General features: G+C 33.4%; 2 long non-coding RNA genes across 3 annotated transcripts; both read right to left on the minus strand.

Annotated features, from left to right (window-relative positions):
• Positions 1-3,527: 3,527 nt before the first annotated feature.
• On the minus strand, positions 3,528-4,515 carry LOC109006301. Of its 2 annotated transcripts, none has more exons than XR_001998631.2 (2): positions 4,392-4,515; positions 3,528-3,862 (listed from the first exon to the last, which is right to left on the minus strand). It is a non-coding gene; the product is annotated as an uncharacterized LOC109006301 (long non-coding RNA). The 2 variants fall into 2 exon arrangements; XR_001998632.2 differs by having other exon boundaries at positions 3,528-3,871; positions 4,392-4,507.
• Positions 4,516-7,865: 3,350 nt separating this feature from the next.
• Positions 7,866-8,756, minus strand: LOC109006303. The gene is made up of 2 exons (XR_001998634.2): positions 8,602-8,756; positions 7,866-8,302 (listed from the first exon to the last, which is right to left on the minus strand). It is a non-coding gene; the product is annotated as an uncharacterized LOC109006303 (long non-coding RNA).
• Positions 8,757-20,934: the final 12,178 nt, after the last annotated feature.

Below are 20,934 nucleotides of genomic sequence, written 5' to 3' on the forward strand. Positions count from 1 at the left end.
TGAGAGTAGTCAGTAAATTATTTTATTAAGTTATATTTCATTTCGCACTAATCCATGATCTTGGCCGTCTGGTTCAGGAATTTCTTTTCGCTCTTTCTTGGAGACCACTTCGATGATATAAGATATCATTATGGTGCGATTTTGACAATGAGATGAGATTAGATAATTTTAAATGAAAGTATAAAATATTGTTAGAATATTATATTTTAAATTTATTATTATTTTGAAATCTAAAAAAGTTAAATTATTTATTATATTTTATGTGAAAATTTGAAAAAATTGTAATAATGAGATGAGATAGAGATGAAATATTTTTACCATTCAAACGGGACCTATAGGCTCTGTTTATTATATGTATGTAAATCGACTCATTTTTAGCTATATCATACACTTGTAGCATAGAACGTTTGTTCTATCATAGTACTTCACTTATTTTCATGAGTAATCATATTTTTATATTCATTCTGTAATAGTTTTCAAAATGAGAAAGTTGGAGAGAGCATAGGGAAGCAACTTAATGGAGAGAGAGAAGTGACGGAGGGGGAAGCAACTAGGGGAGAGAAGAGGGGGAGTTCTTACACCGAACTGTGACGTGGCCACATGACCTGGTTTGCCATGTACAAGGGTGTGTTGTGTGCTGCAGTGAACCGATAACTTTCAAATAGATTTTTTATTTATTGGATTTTGAAAAATAGAAGAAAAAAAAAAATCTAATATTACTTTTATTTTGAAATTTGAAAAAATAGTATTAATTTTTGTGTTTTGTTTGTGATTTTGAGAAAATTGTAATGATTAGATAATGTTTAGATGAAAATTTGAAATTAAAAAATATTTTGTATATGAGTGATGTTTGAATATTTTGTGATTTAGTAGTGTTTCATTGACTAGTATTTTGCAAAAGCCCATATATAAATAGAGAAATTGTCTAGCTAAAAGCTCACACATGATTGTTTCTCATCTTCATGGCAGAAAAAACTTTGAAATATATATTTATACCCGAAATAATAGAATAATTTTATAATATTTAAACTAAAGAGGAGTTTGCGTAAATAAAATCATTTGTTATTTATTTCTCAACAAGAATTATATTAATAAAGTGTTACAAGATATATTATTAATAAAATCATCTGTTATTTAATTCGTTTTCAGTATATATATAAAGGTTATTTATATTTTTCATATGCATGGTAGTATATGATCATATTTCAAAGAGATCAGTAGAATAAATTAATGGATTTCCCTAAGATTAATAAAGATGGAAAACAAGCCGACCAAACCTAGCTAGCTAGCTAAGTCAGTCCGTTTTTCCTTTTATATATATTATATTAATTTTATTGGCATACCTTATCCATGATCATATATATCAAAATACATATTTTACAATGATATATTTCCACGCTGCAAAGCGATCCAAATAACCTCCCATTATTAATCCATGATATTAAACCAAACCTGTTTATTCTCAAGCTAGCGTACATTCTCCTGATCGTGATCACGCGGGAGAAGCAATATCGATCCCAGCATACAACTTCTAGTTTACTATTTTAATTATATACTTTCATTCCACATACTATGATAAGTATAGTAAAGTACGTAGTTATTCAAAGTTCCTTTAACTTGGCGGCCTGCATCGTACGCCGGCGCTCAAAAGACTAGGTGTGTCGGTTACACTTGTGCTTGTGCTCCATTCCTATGCATTGGCTATAGTCCTGCATTCAAGTGATCTGGATTTCATGTGGTTGGCCCTGACGTACTGTGTGAACAGCATGCAAGTGGGTGCATGGAATTTTGTTCATTTAATTATATACGCACATGAATCAGAACGGGCCAACATTATTGAGTACTCGTACGTATCAAAAAGCAAAAAAGTTACCTTTAATTGGCAGATAAGATGAAACTTTCCATGAGGAAAAAGGGAAAGCAATTAGAAGACCTAGCAATTGACTGGAGATGCCATGTTCAAAAGAAAAATGAAAAGAAAAGACCAGAGATCATATCATGCCATGATGATCAAGTCGTTTAACTATATATGATTCCTCGCTGTTTAACCCATCAATTACAATTTTTTGGAGAGGAAAATAGTAATAATATTAGTTTTTTTCAAAGCTTCCACATGATCAGATCGATATATGTCAATCCAATTTAAATAGTAAGGTCTTTAATTTGATGGCCGGTTTGGTGCTCATCAATTACAAACCTCCATTTTTTCTGCTTATAATTAAGTTATATATATATATATATATATATTAGTTAGTGATTATGTAGATCGAATGATCAATATTAAAAGTTATTGATGGTGGGGTGTTCTTTGTGATTTCGCTCTCCACTTTCCAGCTTTGATAATACGAAGGAAGAGATCGGCTATTTTTCATCGCAAGGGACGTCACCCCTTTAATCGGCTTCCGTCGTCCCCATTGCATGACCCCATGATAGGAGTTTCTTCGTGTCTAATCAAGTGTTTGCTTTTTATTTTTTATTTTTATTATATATTTTATAGAGACAGAGAATTATTGGGTCGCTGTACCAGTTTTGAGAGTTGTAGTAAATTATTTACATGTTTTTTTTATTGATATATTAAACATCAATACATGAACGTGTCAATGATGTTGGAGAGTGTTTAAACAAACTTCCTAAGCCGTATCAGTAATAAAAGTAATTTCACATTGTTATGATATAAAGTCACTCAATTTATATATTTATTTTTATATAATTTTTTATGATTAAAATATTTTTCTTTTTATTAATATTATAAGCTTCATCTAACACTTTACTCTCAGAGCCCAACTGCAAATAATTTAGGCTAGCTGTCAACAAGGTTCATACATGATGATTATTTCTCAAGTACAACCAGAAAATTCATCCGTTCTCTGCAAAATTATAACGCGACTATATCATATATATGTACGTACTGCATTGACATAGAGAATGAAATAATCCAAAATATAAATAAATTATTAAAAAAAATGATATTTATAGTCATAAGGTGTGCAAACATCGTACAATTCTTTTAAAAAAAGTGAGTAAATACAGAACTCATATAAAAAAATTAATTTTTTAAAAATAGACCTTACTTTTTTTTAAAAAAATAATTACATGACACTAACGTACACTACGATTATATATAATATTACCTAATTGATAATTAATAAGTTGTTTATTTATAAATATAATAAAAAAAACTTTCTAGTTGGTGAAGTATGTTTTTTTCAAGAGTACTAATGAGGTGGGACCGTGCACAATTGTAATTTTCATCTGAATTCTCAATAGCTAACATTCACTTTTTTTTTCTCTTTTCTTTTTTATTTTTTTTTTATTTTTTTATAACTATTGATAATGTGTATGATCATTTCGTTTTATATGACTCCTTACGTTGTTCGACTGAATTCATTGATTGTACTTCACGTCATTTCTTTTTATATCTTAGATTCCCTTCACCATATATTTGTATAAATAAATTTTTTTTTACCAGTCTCTCTAGGTTCGTATATAATTCCAAGAGAGTAAATTAATTATTGGAATTCCATTAATTAGATAGTAAGAAAACAAGCTGACCCAAATAATCAAGTCAGCTCTTTTATTTTTGGCACACGTACATCATATCAAAATACGGTAACATGATTTTACACATCTCCACACTGCAGAGTTGGAGTGAGCTCAAAAAGCTTTATTCTTATGATATCAAACCAAACTCTAATATTCAAGTTCCGTTATGGCTCGCACTCGCGCCTATTGTATTTAGAACACTTGGGCTTCGGTTTCACTTTCCCTATGCATTTGCTATACGGTGCGGGATCCTTAGGATCATTTCCGCATATTATAGGCTTGTTGGGAATCTTGGGATTCACGGCATGGCCACCAGAACCTGCATTAACTGATAAATGAATATAACTACATATATAATTAGGCCGGTCTTTATATTTAATAGCCAATGTAAAATTACTAGTTATCCCTAATAATTGCATCAACACATAAAATTATGATATATTTTCTTGATTTTTTATGCTAGCTTCTGAATACCGAACCGGGGTACTCAAAACCCCCTCTTCTAGTTCATGTATGTGTTATAATATAAATATATATTTATATATATATATAATCTCAACAATGTATTTAACATGATGATGCCATGTAGAACATGCATATATAAAACACGTGACATGATGTTTAAAAAATTGGTACACATATAATTGTAAAATTATTTAAACAATTAGTCACAAATTAGGAATTGTGAGAATCCAAATGAAAACTGTTATTATATAAAAGCAAGAGGATAATATTTAAATTGGGGTTATCATGAACAACTTCTAATGTAGAATAATATCTCTGAATCAATTAGCAGACATGACAAACAAATATAGAAGATGACTAATTAATTGTGTACGTGCTCTCACCACTCTCATCAGCCAGTTCGCGAGCTGCAATTGCAGGGGACAAGATAAGCAGGGAAGCAAAGAGAATGCAAATAAGAATAATAGCCTTCATTTTGTTGATTTCTGATTAATGGTTTGTATTGAGAGTCCATTTTCCTCCTACACTCCTATTTATAGAATACCATTCAAGTGCATGCATGTGTAGTTAGTGTGTGAATGTGGTTCGAAATTTCTTCAGTTGATAACACGCACATACAGTCAGATCGAGCAACCCGACATCAAGTAGTGGAATATATCAAAAAGTAAAAAGCAAAAAGTAAAAAGGCTACCTTTAGTTTGGTATATAGATAAGATGGAAAATTTATTTTCTATGAATAAAAAGTGAAAGCAACAAGACCTAGCAATTGACTAGATAGAGGGATTAAAAAAAAAAAAAAAACGTAGGGAAAAACAAGAAGAAATTAAAAAGATGCCATGATCGTGAGGTGGTACAACAGTCCATGCTAACTCATTAATTTTTTCACCGATTTTTATGCGTTTTGTTTTAAATCTAATGACGTTCTTTTATTCCTTTTAACTATTACTTGCTTCTTTTTCAATAAGGAAAGAGTCGAAACTAGCTAGTAATATTCCTTTTCTAATTAATAACTATCGACCCAACCCGGCCAAGAAATAAATGGATTATTGACAAGTCATTATGATTTAAAAAAAAAAAAAAAAAGTTCTCTGCAGCTTTCTTGCTTTATAGAAGGAATCCACACTTACCTAATTATATATGATACATCATGAAAAGAAAGAAGAACGTATATGCGATATCTAGATATTATCGCTAAGACTATAAGTTTAGTTGACCCCAAGTCTTAAAGTAAAACCGACATGACCATGCATTCATGGATATGAAGGCCATATATATATATATATATATATATATGATAATTTTCAGATTATGCAAAATTTGAGCTAAAGTTAATCAATGCTGGATTGGTACGTGGACTAGCTATATGAAAGTTAAAGCAAATTATAAATTAGATCAGTAGTAACGATCGAGCTGCATAGAGAATGATTCCGATCATCCATTGAGGGACGCCGATTTTAAACCACAATAAGAAAACTACTTATTTAATTTGTTACCAATTATTTTCTATTAAAATAATTATTTCTTTTTAAAATAAATATATTGTTATCATAAATAATTCGTTTCAAATACTCATTATTCTTTTTATAATGAACATACAATCGATACAAATTTATATGAAAAAATTTGGCATGCATTGGAACTACTTCATGATCGAAATCTAAGTTATCAGTATGCACAAGCATGCCACGTACAGAAGTAGCTAGAAGTGGAAGATAATCTTAATAATGAAAACGAAAGTTCATCGCAATTCGCAAGCGGTCGACATCCCGTTATTGGGTATATAGCTTCTTCGTCTCTAATGATCATGCGTTTGCTTTCCTATATATATATTTTTAAAGAGAAATGCTGTGTCCCGCTGGATTTTTTTAATGGTGGGTCTCGATGGTTTTTCTTTTTACTTAATAATTTAGAAATAATTTTTTAAAGATCTTGTGTGATTTTTTTTAGATATTTAACGCTTTTAAAAAAATATATGAAAAAAAAGAAAAAAAGTAAATAAATAAAATACACTAACATACATCGGTGGCTGTAGAATGACTCTTTTTTAAATGTTTCATACATACCTGGAATCTCCTACATCCGATTACTCTTATTGATTATATATTGAGCCAATCTTGAGATCAGTATAGTCTAAGGGACTAGTTATTTAACGTAAAAACTGATTTTCAAGCTCATTTATTGATACATCAAATAAATTATTGATGTAAAAATTTATAGTATCGAGCATAAAAAATATTTGTGTTTGAATTTTTTTATAACTTTAATAAATTTCACAATATAAATAATGTGTATTTTATGCACCAAATTATAAATGGCAAAACACTTCTAATTTAACGGACAGCATTTGATCAAGCTTTTGACATCTACTAATTATATGCATGCAAGATCATGCTTGAATTGTGTGTGTGTGTATATAATATACTATATATATATATATATATATATATATATAACTCCCTCTTAGAATAATTAATCACACCTAATAATTTGCTTCGTGACCATGAAATGTGTATATGTGTGTGTATATCTTGTAAACTCGATGCATGAGTCCCCTTTCGAGTTTTTTGTGATCGATCTCAATTATATAGATATACATGAGTCCCCTTTTATTTATCAAATTATATATTCTACGTGTATAATTCTTAGAATATAGTTTTTCAAAGCATAATATAAATATTACACACATATATAGGTTAAAATGTACACGTACGTAAACAATCGCTTTAGTACGTGTACGTTTCAAGCATTAACTACGAAACTACCCATACGCATTTACATAACAAATAGCATCATTTTCCACCCCATTGACATGATATATAATAAGAACTAGTACTTTAAAGAATTTAATTTTAAAATTATTTTAATATGTCATGTTAGTAATATATATGTTTCAAGAGCAAAACTTTGTAAAAATGGTTCGATTTAGGCTGGTTCAAATTGAGTCGGTAAGAAATTGGATCGATTTTACTAAACTTTCGTTCACTAAATTGTTTCAATCGACCGATTTAGGCCGTTTTAGATCGATTCTAACTGACTTTAGACCGATTTGAACGGATTCAAAATTGTCTTGTACGAAAATATGATAAAACTAAACATATATTAATTTTTTCATCATTGTATTCAATAAGAATCATAGAGAAATTAAAAGATAAAACATGTAGTTCTTTATTTTATTTAGTTGAACAAAAATATTAGGAGATGAATGAGTGTTTTGTATTAAATTTGTGGTTGTGCATAAAATATTACATTTGTCATGTGCTTATAACTAATTAATGGTTTTTATCTTCTTCATATATGAGGCAAAAAGTGTCAATAATTGACATTTTATACTCTTTTATACATGGTATTAAATGCTTGAATTATATTATATTTGAGTTTTAATATTTTTATCAACATTAAAACAATCGATTTAAAATTGTCATGAATCACTCGAGTCAATTTATTGAATCGCTTGATTAACTGAATTGGCCTCTACCTGATTCCAAACACGATTATGATTTTTCAAGCCTTGCATCTTCCACAGTCCGACACCAATTTATAAATAAATAATATTTTTTTATATCCTTCATATCCTCTGAATTACCAAATATCAGAACTAGGCTCAGATTTGGGACGTTAGATCAGGGCTTTAATACTACTAATTAAATAGTATATCGTTGTGCCGAGGAGATGGCCGGATCCGAGCCCAAGTACTTTAGCTTTTGCCATACTACATGACTTGCTCTTCATAATTGATAATTGATAAATGATTAATCTATATATGTATTGCATTAATGCCAAGTAGAAACCATTAATATATATATATATATATATATATATATATATTAGATCTATAACATTAAGAAAATTTATTAAATACTTGATGTATTAATTAGGATCACTAACCGACCAAAACTATGTCAGTGATCGGCTCGATTTTTTAATTTATTGGCACACGTACAGCATATTTTACATATATGTTTGCATGGATACTGCAAAGGAAGCTCGATCGATCGAGCTCGATTACAATATTAATCATGGTGTCAAACCAAATCCTATTAATTTATTCTCAAAGCATTACAGTACTACTAGTACTTCATGTAACTTTAGTACTATTTATTCATACTTTCACCCCCACAATAAGTACTAGTACTGATTCAAGGTCCTTGAGGTGGCTTGCAACGGTTATATACTTTACTTTTTGGATCACACTTGCTGGGCTTTGGTTTTCCTACGCAAGAACTATATTTAGGATCGCTAGGCCTTCCGCATGATATTCCTGGCTTGTTGGGATTCTTTGTTCCGACAGAACTTCCTGCATCGATCGAAAATAACTAGATTAGTTCTTTATTATATTCAGCAATCATAGCCTTACTACTACCCCTTTACAATTTTTCTATAACTTTATAATAAAATAATATTTTTTAGATTTTAAACACATCAAATTAAAAACAAAATTAAAATAAATATTTTTAAAAATTAATTAATTAACTAGAATCAGGATGAACAAGTACTACTATATACATACAGCTTGTTAAGTAAAATTAATTAATGACTAATTAATGAATGAGTCATGCAAATCAAACCAGATTAGAAATTTGAGGTAGATCTCACCATCCCGATCAGCCAGCTCGCGAGCCACAATAATTGAAGGGGACGAGAAAAGAAGGGAAGCCAGCAGAATGCAGATGATAACGATAGCCTTCATTTTAGGATTGTTGGTTGGATTGATGATCTGTATGTGCAAAGACCCTTTCCCTACACTCCTATTTATAGGCCATTCCAAGTGCATCTTGACCTTTACGCGTGCGCATATATAGTAAGCTAAGGCCTAAGGGAGTGGGATGCATGTTTTCGTCATTTGATAATGGGATTTGCTAGGTACACTCACTTAATTTTTTTTATTATAAAAATAAATAAAAGAATGTCTTATATTTAATATTAGTGCATAATTTAGTACGCGAAATCACTTACAAGAAGATTTTTTCTTTGATAATACAGTACGTAATCAGAACAGGCCAAGTTTAAATTATGGGAATGGTCAAAGAGAAGTGCATATCAATAAAGAGTAATTTTATAAAATTAAATTCATAATTTGACATATCACGATATGTTACATTGATTTTATAATAAAAATAATTTTATAATTTAATATTTATATCAAATCATATCAATTTATGAATTTATTTTTATAAAAACACATGAATTCATTTGCGACTAAAAAAAAAAAACTTGTAATTATTTCGTGCCTACCGGATATAGTGAAAAGCATGAAGATACAGATCTATATATTAATTAAGATTACTATAAATTGGCCCCAACCGATCTCTTTTCGGAGACCATAATGGTCATGCTTATCTTCTTATATATGTAACATATAAATTAAATAAACAAAGGTTAATGCTGGTGGGGTAGCACATGATCATGAAAATTAAATAAATAAATCACATTTTTTTATAGAGAGCTAAATGAACCATGCATCGAGCATGCGGTCTAGATCTTTAGTTGGCTTTCGTACGTCATCCTTATCGAATAATTCTATTTTAAAGATCTAGTTTAAATCTTACAAATTAAATTATGTCATGTGAAATGTGAATGATATATGATCACTATAACATAATTGAGTTTTTGTGACAATTTTGAATTTGTGACAATCTTGAAACAATCACTAAAACTCATTTTCTGTGAAGGACATTGCAAGAAACTGTCATTAAAGGTGAACAAGAAATGGTTATATGTTTAAATTGTAATAATGTTTCGTTCGAATGTAACTTAGACGATGTCGTTTTACAATGAATACATGTGAATTACATATAAAATGTTGCATTCGAACAATACATGCATATAAAATGTTGCATTCGAACAATACATGTACATTCAAACATTAAGCCCACTTATGTGCGAAAATGTAAGTTATTCGTTCATTCGAATGATAGTCATTAATGTTCGAACGTAAATTGTTTTAAAATTAAAAATGGAATTTCAAATTAAAAAAGTTTGAGAATTGAAATACAAAAATACTAGATAGATTAAATATATTGTTCATTACATAAAGTATAGAAAAATAAATATATTAAAATATAAATATAAAATATGATAAAAGTGCAGCAAAGCTCAGAACGAATTGTTTACAAACATATGAAATTCCTCAGTCAATGTGTTGACCTTTTCGTTTAAGATATTTAAACAATAGCCAACCTCGTTAACACTCTATTGTATTGACACGATTTGTCGGTCGATATGTGCAGTAATATCTGAGACTATTGCATCGAGCCAAGCAAGACGCACATCCCCTGCATATGTACCCATCGGCTGTTGACTAGTACTCCTATTATGGGGAGGAACACCGGCAACTGACTGAATCGAACGAACAAGATCTGGTGTAGGCGTAGGCTTACACTGAGCATGCCCCCATTCTTGTCCAATGCTCCAACGAACAAGATCTGGTGTAGAATGAATAAAAGTTATTAATGAGATTCAAAACAGTAATTACTAGACATATTTTCAATGGTCCATTCTGTTATATGTAGATGTATAATTTGCAAGATTTGAAGTTATTTAGTACTTCATTGGTACATGGAGGAGAAAATGAGATGGCTCAAATAGTGATGGTAATAGTTCATGGGAAAAGCTTCAAATTAAAATTTTTTTTTCTTATAACAAAATTATGTGAAAAAAGGCTTTTACCCATGAGATGGACTCATGGGAAGTCATCAATACTGATGAGTACCAGTTGTGGCAAAAAGTGCAGCCCATTCCGGTAATAACCACCAACAATTTTCATGGATTTTCCTTTTTTCCACAAATAGAGCTTGTGGCAAATAGTACTAAATTCCACAAGATTCATCGAAATTGTTGGACCATTTGCCGCGAGTATTTAAGCTTTACCCTCGGATGTTCTCGTGGGAAAAACAAGTTTTTTGCTATGAGTTGAAGCTATTGTGGAAAAATATAGCTTTTCATGCCAATTTTATTCCACAAACTTCCCCCGACACGAGTCGGTGGGAAAAAAATATTTCTCACGAAGATCATGCTTTTTGCCACCGAAAACATTCTTGGGTAAAATCAGTAAATATTTTAGTAGATCCTCCATTGAATTATATACATATAACAACGTATAGCGCTATTGAAACCAAAATTTTGCTCGATCTTGCTAAAACCAAAATTTTTAAGTTTATTACTCTTTTAATTTTAAATTAAATGGGATATTTATAGTGCTACTGATCAGTGATCTTTTAGGTATTACATCTTTTACTTTTTTGAAATCTATATATTCAAAAGTAATCCAAATCAATTGCAAGTTGTATAAACTAATAAATAAAAGTTAATGCTCGACAAAGTAGTTAGAATAGAGTGTGAAAGCGTGAAGCCAATCTCATTCTGTGTCATGCACTTTGTCCTTAAATTATATCTTAATGATCAAAAGGAAAGCTCATGGCTATTGTTCATATATCGCAAGGGATCACACCCCTTTATTCGGCTTCCTTCGTCCCTATTGTTACATTGTACGTGTAATAGTAGTACCGGACCCCATGATGGGAGCTTCTTCGTGTCTAATCACGTGTTTGCTTTTATTTTTTCTTTTTATTATATATTTTATAGACATCGAGAATTTTTGAGTCCTTGCACCAGTTTTCATGAGAGTAGTCACTAAATTATTTTATCAAGTTACATTTCATTTGGCACTAATCCATGATCTTGGCAGTCTGGTTCAGGAATTTCATTTCGCTCTTTCTTGGAGACCACATCGATGATATAAGATATCATTATGATGCGATTTGGATAGTGAAATAAGATAAGATGCTTTTAGATGAAAATATAAAATATTGTTATAATATTATATTTTAAATTTATTATTGTTTTGATATTTAAAAAAGTTGAATTGTTTATTATATTTTGTGTGAGAATTTGAAAAAGTTATAATGATGAGATGAAATAAAGATGAAACACTTTCACCATCCAAACGGGACCTATAGGCTCTGTTTATTATATGTATGTAAATCGACTCATTTTTAGCAATATCAAACACTTGTAGCGTCGGACATTTGTTCTATCATAGTACTTCAATACTGTTTTTTCATGGGTAATCATATTTTTATATTCATTCTGTAATAGTTTTCAAAATGATAAAGTTGGAGAGAGTAGAGGGAAGCAACTTGATGGAGATCAAAGAGAGAAGCGACGGAGGGGGAAGCAACCGGGGGAGAGAGAAGAGGGAAGTTCTTACACCGAACTGTGACGTGGCCACATGACCTGGTTTGCCATGTACAAGGGTGTGTCGTGTGCTGCGGTGAACCAACAACTTTCAAGTAGATTTTTTATTTATTGGATTTTGAAAAATAGAAGAAAAAAAAGTTAAAAAAAAAATTTAATATTACTTTTATTTTGAAATTTGAAAATATAGTATTATTTTTTGTGTTCTATTTGTGAGTTTAGGAAAATTGTAATGATTAGATAATGTTTAGATGAAAATTTAAAATTAAAAAAGATTTTGTATATGTGTGATGTTTGAATATTTTGTGATTTAGTAGTGTTTGAAAGACTAGTATTTTGCAAAAGCCAATATATAAATAGAGAAATTGTCTAGCTAAAAGCTCACACATGATTGTTTCTCATCTTCACGGCAGAAGAAACTTTGAAATATATATTTATACTCGGATGAATAGAAGAATTTTATAATATTTAAACTAAAGAGGAGTTTGCGTAAACAAAATCATTTGTTATTTATTTCTCAACAAGAATTATATTAATAAAGTGTTACAAGATATATTATTAATTAATAAAATCATCTGTTATTTAATTCGTTTTCAGTACTATATAAAGGTTATTTATATTTTTCATATGCATGGTAGTGTATGATCATATTTCAAAGAGATCAGTAGAGTAAATTAATGGATTTCCATAAGATTAATAAAGATGGAAAACAAGCCGACCAAACCTAGCTAGCTAGGTACTCAGTTGGTTTTTCCTTTTATATATATTATATTAATTTTATTGGCACACCTTATACATGATCATATATATCAAAATACATATTTTACATAGATACATTTCCACACTGCAAAGCGATCCAAATAAGCTCCTATTATTAATCCATGATATTAAACCAAACCTGTTTATTCTCAAGCAGGTGTGTCGCTTACACTTGTGCTTGGGCTCCATTCCTTATATGCATTGGCTATAGTCCTGCATTCAAGTGATCTGGATTTGTGGTTGGCTCTGACGTGTGTGAATAGCATGCAAGTGGGTGCATGGAATTTTCTTCATTTAATTATATACGCACATGAATCAGTACGGGCCAACATTATTGAGTGCATGGTACGTATCAAAAATAAAAAAAGTTACCTTTAATTGGCAGATAAGATGAAACTTTCCATGAGGAAAAAGGGAATGCAATTAGAAGACCTAGCAATTGACTAGAGATGCCATGTTCAAAAGAAAAATGAAAAGAAAAAGACCAGAGATATGCCATGATGATCAGGTCGTTTAAGTACCATATATATATATATGATTCCTCGCTGTAATCAAGTCGGCTCTTTTATTATTGGCACACGTACATCATATCAAAATACAGTAACATGATTTTACATATCCCCACATGAGTACTGCAAAGTTGGAGTGAGCTCAAAAAGCTTATTCTTTTGATATCAAACCAAACTCACTATAAGAAAAATGGGCTTTTGTGGCCATTTAATTGCGGTGAAAAGGTTATTTGTGATCAAAACAGACTCATTTTGGCTGTAAATAGTTATTTCGCTGGAATTAAATGGCTACAAATAAGCAGTTTTCTTGTAGTGACTCTAATATTCAAGTTCCTTTAGGTGGCGCGCACTTGCGCCTATTGTATTGATTCTTGGTACACTTGGTGGGCTTCGGTTTCAGTTTCCCTATGCATTTGCTATACGCGGGATTGTCAGGCTTTCCGCATGTTATAGGCTTGTCGGGATCCACGGCTCGGCCACCAGAACCTGCATTACCTGATAAATGAATATATATGACTACATATATAATTAGGCCGGTCTTTATATTTAATAGCCAATGTAAAATTATTAGTTATCCCTAATAATTGCATTAACACATAAAATTATGATATATTTTCTTGATTTTTGGAGCTAGCTTCTGAATGCCGGAGTAGGGTACTCATCAAAACTGTTAGAGCATGTGAACCTGCTGTAGAGGATAACTCCTCTCAAGTCAAGACCGATGCATCTGCAGCGCACCATCAACAGAATCTCATTTCCATTTCCTCTGCTATTGATTCTCAACAGAATGCCATAACCAACTCTGCCCCTTGTGGAATAAATTAGAACCTTCTAGACTCTTGTGTATTTCTGCTATAAATACTAGTGCTACTGTACTGAGGAAGTAATGAAATTGATAGAACACTTTTATGAATATATTCTGTCTTTGAGGCATTTTTACGAGCACCTGTGCTACAATCTTGTATCACTGGTTTTAGGTTTCAACATGGTATCGAGAGCTTGAATAGGGCCAACGCCCACTTTTCCTTCTCCGATCATCATGGCACCACCCAAAAATTCTTCTCCAAATCCTTCTATCACCAACTCCGCTGCACAACTCATCACCATTAAGCTTTCTACCGACAATTATTTAATCTGGCATGCCCAAATCACAACCTTTCTCCACGGCAACCAACTGTTTGGCTATGTCGATGGATCCACTCCCATGCCTCCCTCCATCGTTGATAATGCTCCTAATCCGAACTATATCTCCTGGCGCACCCAAGACCAACTCATAATGTCGGCCATTTATTCTTCTCTCACCTAGACTATCCTCTCTCAAATTCTCGATTGTTCCACCTCCCAGCAAATCTGGGAAACTCTACATGAATTGCACTCGGCTCAATCCACCGCCCACCTCATGCACACTAAATTTCAACTTGCAACACTGAAAAAAGGGTCTGATTCAATCTCCGCTTACTTTCAAAAAGCCAAAGCACTCTCTGCCTCCCTCAATGCCGTAGGTTACCCACTCCCTGATTCTGAGTTCATCATCTACTTCCTGACTGGTTTAAGCTCAGATGTCGAGTCCGTAGTGTCCTCCATCACTACGCGTCCCGATCCTCTCTCCATCTCTCAAGTCTACAGTTTTCTTGTCAATCATGAATCTCATCTTGCTCATCAAACACTATCTCTTCTCTCCCATAATTCCTTCTCTGCCAACTCCACCACTGTGCGTGGCTCGTCTACTCCTCCAAATCGAAGTCGTGGCCATGGCTTTCGGCATGGACAGGGTGGTCGAAATTTTTCTCCATCTCCCTCTAATTTCTTTTCGTCTTCTCAGACTAATCGACCCACATGTCAGCTCTGTAATCGTATTGGTCACACAGTTATTTCTTGTTATCATCGGTTTGATCATGGATATCTGTCGCCACCTCCTCCTTCTCTCTCAGCTAATTTCACCAATTTTTCAAATACATCAGCACCATCTTCAAACTGGTTTCCAGACACTGCTGCTTCCACTCACTTCACCTCTGACTTTTCCAAAACTTAATCTCGAATCCTCACCTTATCAAGGTCCAGATCAAGTAACTATTGGTGATGGATCATCCCTCGCTATTCAAAACTCTGGCTCTGGCTTGCTTCCGACACCTTCTGGCAATTTTCTTCTCCGTCAACTACTTCATGTTCCTTTAATTTCTCGAAATCTATTATCTGTTCGACAATTTTGTTTGGATAATTCAGTTTTCTTTGAATTTAATTCTTCTAGTTTTTTTGTGAAGGATTTACGTTCCCAGGAAGTACTTCTCCAAGGCCCCGTTAAGAATGGTCTGTATGTTCTTCCAACTGATGATGCGGATGTCACTCTCCCTCCACGACATGCTTTCATTGGCGAACGTACCTCACCTAACATATGGCATGCTCGTCTTGGTCACCCATCTCCTCGGATCACCTCCTTTACTATACGACATCACAATCTTCCTGTCACCTCCACATCCACTTCGTCACCCTGCTCGGCCTGTCTTCAAGCCAAGTCTCATGCTCTCCCACATCCTCTCTCACCCTCTAGCTCGCAATTTTTTTTTTTCAGTTACTTTTTTTAGATGTTTGGGGATCTGCGCCTGTGCTATCCTCCAGTGGTTTTAGATTTTACTTTTCTATTATTGATGACTTTACAAAGTATGTTTGGTTTTTTCCTCTATATGCAAAATCTGATGTGTCACAAATTTTTCTAAATTTTGTTACATTTGTTCGCAATACTTTTTCAAAAAATATTATAGCTGTTCAATCAGACTGGGGGGGTGAGTTTCGTCCCTTTCAAGCAATTTTGCAAAAACTTGGTATTTCTCATAGAATTTCTTGTCCATACTCTCATGCTCAAAATGGTAGCATTGAACGGTGTCATCACCACATTGTCGAGACTGGTCTCTCTCTTCTCGCACAATCTTCGACTCCTCTCAAATATTGGGTTGATGCTTTTAAAACAACAATTTTCCTCATAAATAGAATGCCCACACCCATTCTTCAACATTTCTCTCTGTTTCAAGTTCTGTTTGGGTCTCCACCTGATTATCATTTTTTACTTATTTTTGGCTTGGCCTGTTGGCCTAACCTTCGCCCTTTCAACCATCATAAATTAGACATGAGATCCAAGCTCTGTGTCTTTTTATGATACACCCCTGATCACAAAGGGTACAATTGTCTCCATATTTCATCTGGTAGAATCTACATTTCCCGGGATGTACGCTTTGATGAAACTCAATTTCCATTCTCTTCAACCCAACAAATATCTACCCAGGCCTCATCCTCAACCCAGCCCGTTCCCCCCAATTCCTATTTTCCCTCCTTATCCAATCGGGCCCCTCTCTCATCTCCTCAACTTTGCGACCGACCCAACCCACCTCAATCTATCCCTCCATCTCATATCTCAACCCATCAGCCCACCAACCCAAACCCTAACTCCATTCAATCCATTGCTTCCGAAAACATCTTCCAGACGTCTCATGCGCCGTCTTCTCCAATATCTTTTCCTGCGACTTCTTCAAACCAGCCCTCTTCATCCTCTGATAATACCCATTCGGACTCCATCAATATTCATACCATGACCACTCGGTCTAAATCTCACATAACCCGTCCCCTTCATCGACAAGATGGTACAATTTTATGGCCACCACCGAAACATAGTGCTGCTCTCTCCACCCTTTCCTCCATTCCCGACGAACCCACATCCTACACGGAAGGTTCTAAATTCCCTGCTTGGCGTGCTGCCATGGCCAGTGAATTTGAAGCTCTCCTTCGAAATAAAAATGGTCTCTCTTCCCTCCCCATCCTTCTCAAAATCTTCTGGGTTCCAAATGGGTCTCAAGACCAAACGACTTGCTAATGGAACCATTGAGCGACGTAAAGCTCGTCTTGTTGCCAAAGGGTTCCATCAACAAGCCGGCCTTGACTATTCGGAGACCTTCAGTCCAGTCGTCAAGCCTGTTACTATTCGCCTTTTGATTTCTATTGCAGTGTCTCGGAACAGGCCCCTTCATCAGTTAGATATACAGAACGCGTTCTTGCACGGGGACTTAGAAGAAGATGTCTTTATGCAGCAACCTACTGGGTTTGTTCATTCTGATTTTCCTCATTTTGTTTGTAAATTAAATAAATCTATCTATGGCTTGAAACAAGCACCTAGGGCTTGGTTTGCAAAGCTTAGTTTGAAATTAATTTCTCTCGGTTTTCATGCTTCCATTTCTGACTCCTCTCTGTTTATATTTACATCTGCTACTTCCACTGTATACGTTCTAATTTATGTTGATGATATAGTTGTTACAGCCTCTGATTCTTCTCTAATTACTGACTTTATCTCATCTCTGTTTGCCTCTTTCCCTGTCAAAGACCTAGGTTCTCTTCATTTTTTTTTAGGAATCCATGTCTGTCGCACGGCTAAAGGATTGTTTTTATCTCAATCTCGCTACATCTCTGATCTGTTAAAAAAGACTAATATGCATGAGTCTAAAACTGTCTCAACGCCAATGTCAACTTTGGACAAAATTTCAGCTCTTGATGGATCCTCATTTAAGGATCCTCAGCTTTATAGAAGTGTCGTTAGTAGTCTCCAATATCTTTCATTTACCCGTCCAGATATCTCCTTTGCTGTCAATAAAATCTGTCAATATATGCACTGTCCTCGTCACTCTCACTGATAAGCTGTCAAACGCATACTGCGTTATCTCAAACTCACCATCCATCTTGGCCTATTTTTTTCTTCTGTCTCTTCTCTTAAACTAACAGCATTCTCAGATGCTGATTGGGCTGGGTGCCTGGATGATCGGAAATCGACGGGTGGTTTTTGTGTCTATTTTGGGTCTCACCTAGTGTCTTGGGGATCCAAGAAACAACCAACAATAGCTAAATCCTCTACCGAAGCAGAATATAAATCGGTTGCAAATACTGCTTGTGAACTTCTATGGATACAAGCTTTATTAAAAGAATTGGGAATTTTTCTTTCTGAAGCACCTCACTTGTTATGTGATAATATTGGTGCCACTTACCTTTCGGCGAATCCAGTTTTACACTCACGGACTAAACATGTGGATCTTGATTATCACTTTGTACGTGACCGTGTTACTAACAAAACTCTTACTGTTTCTTTTGTCCCGAACAAAGAACAAATTGCAAATATATTTACTAAGCCGCTCTCCTCGGCCCGATTTACACTCCTTCGTTCAAACCTCACCATCTTCTTGGTACCGCTTGAATCGCGGGGGAATGTTAGAGCATGTGAACCTGTTGTAGAGGATAACTCCTCAAAAGTCAAGACCGATGCATCTGCAGCGCACCATCAATAGAATCTCATTTCCATTTCCTCTGCTGTTGATTCTCAACAGAATGCCATAACCAACTCTGCCCCTTGTGGAATAAATTAGAACCTTCTAGACTCTAGCTTGTGTATTTCTGCTATAAATACTAGTGCTACTGTACTGAGGAAGTAATGAAATTGATAGAACCCTTTTATGAATATATTCTGTCTTTGAGGCATTTTTATGAGCACCTGTGCTACAATCTTGTATCACTGGTTTTAGGTTTCAACAAAAACCCTCTCTTCTAGTTCATGTATGTGTTATAATATATATATATATATATTTATATAAAATCTCAACAATGTATTTAACATGATGATATCATGTAGAACATGCATATATAAAACACGTGACATGATGTTTAAACAATTGGTACACATATAATTGTAAAACTATTTAAACAATTAGTCACAAATTAGGGATTGTGAGAATAATCCAAATGAAAACTGTTATTATATAAAAACAAGATGATAATATTTAAAATTGGGGTCATGAACAACTTCTGATGTAGAATAATATCTTTGAATCTTGCAATAAGTAGACATGACTAAAGAATATAGAAGATGATTAAATTGTGTACGTGCTCTCACCACTCTCAGCTGCAATTGCAGGGGACAAGATAAGCAGGGAAGCAAAAAGAATACAAATAAGAATGATAGCCTTCATTTTGTTGATGATTGCTGATTAATGGTTTGTGTTGAGAGTCCATTTTTCTCCTACACTCCTATTTATAGAATACCATGCAAGTGCATGCATGTGTAATTAGTGTGTGAATGTGGTTCGAAATTTCTTCAGTTGAGAACACGCACATACAGTCAGATCGAGCAGCCCAACGTCGAGTAGTGGTATATATCAAAAAGTAAAAAGCAAAAAGTAAAAAGGCTACCTTTAGTTTGGTAGATAAGATGGAAAATTTATTTTCTATGAATAAAAAGTGAAAGCAAGAAGACCTAGCAATTGACTAGATCATATGCCAGCAATGTTAGAGATTTAAAAAAAAAAACGTAGTGAAAAACAAGAAGAAATTAAAAAAGATGGCATGATCGTGAGGTGGTACAACAGTCCATGCTAACTCATTAATGTTTTCACCAATTTTTATGCGTTTTGTTTTAAATCTAATGACGTTCTTTTATTCCTTTTAACTATTACTTGCTTCTTTTTCAATAAGGAAAGAGTCGAAACTAGCTAGTAATATTCCTTTTTTAATTAATAACTATCGACCCAACCGGGCCAAGAAATAAATGGATTATTGACAAGTCATGATGATTTTTTTAAAAAAAAAAAAAAAAAAGTTCTCTGCAGCTTTCTTGCTTTATAGAAGGAATCCACATGACTTACCTAATTATATATGATACATCATGAAAAGAAAGAAGAACGTATATGCGATATCTAGATATTATCACTAAAACTATAAGTTTAGTTGACCCCAAGTCTTAAAGTAAAACCGACATGATGACCATGCATTCATGGACATGAAGGCCATATATATATATATATATATGCTAATTTTCAGATTATGCAAAATTTTAGCAAAATAATTCGTCACAAATACTCATTATTCTTTTTATAATGAACATACAATCAATACAAATTTATATGAAAAAATTTGGCATTATTGGAGCATCAAACGGAACTGTAACATGCAGTTCAGCAAAACAACTTCAAGCAACCAAGTCAAACGGAACTGCAACAAGCAGTTCAGCAAAACAACTTCAAGCAACCGAGTCTTCAGCTTCAGCAAAACAACCTGGAGCACCCGAGTCTTCAGCAAAACAAATTCCTCAATTGCTGTGCAGAGTGAAAGAAGCAAAGCCGTGATTCTTGGGATTCTTATCTTGATATTTAATTTTTAAATACTTCCGTATCAAATGTAATTTGTTATACCTGTGTACTATAGATAGATCACATCAGAACACTTTAATGAATATAATTTTGAATATTCAAACTCTGCTTTCTCTATTTTACTCTAAGACTTTACATGGTATCAGAGCAACGATCCCACATCTTTGTTTTCCTCTATTCACCATGTCTACCTCTACTCTTCCTCTCTTCAGTCCCACTTCCTCTCTTAATATCACCAAACTTAGCCGTCACAATTACCTCACTTGGAAAGCTACTATGCTTCCTTACTTGAA

This window comes from Juglans regia, chromosome 1, assembly GCF_001411555.2.
Source record: "Juglans regia cultivar Chandler chromosome 1, Walnut 2.0, whole genome shotgun sequence".
NCBI classification, from domain to species: Eukaryota; Viridiplantae; Streptophyta; class Magnoliopsida; order Fagales; family Juglandaceae; genus Juglans; species Juglans regia.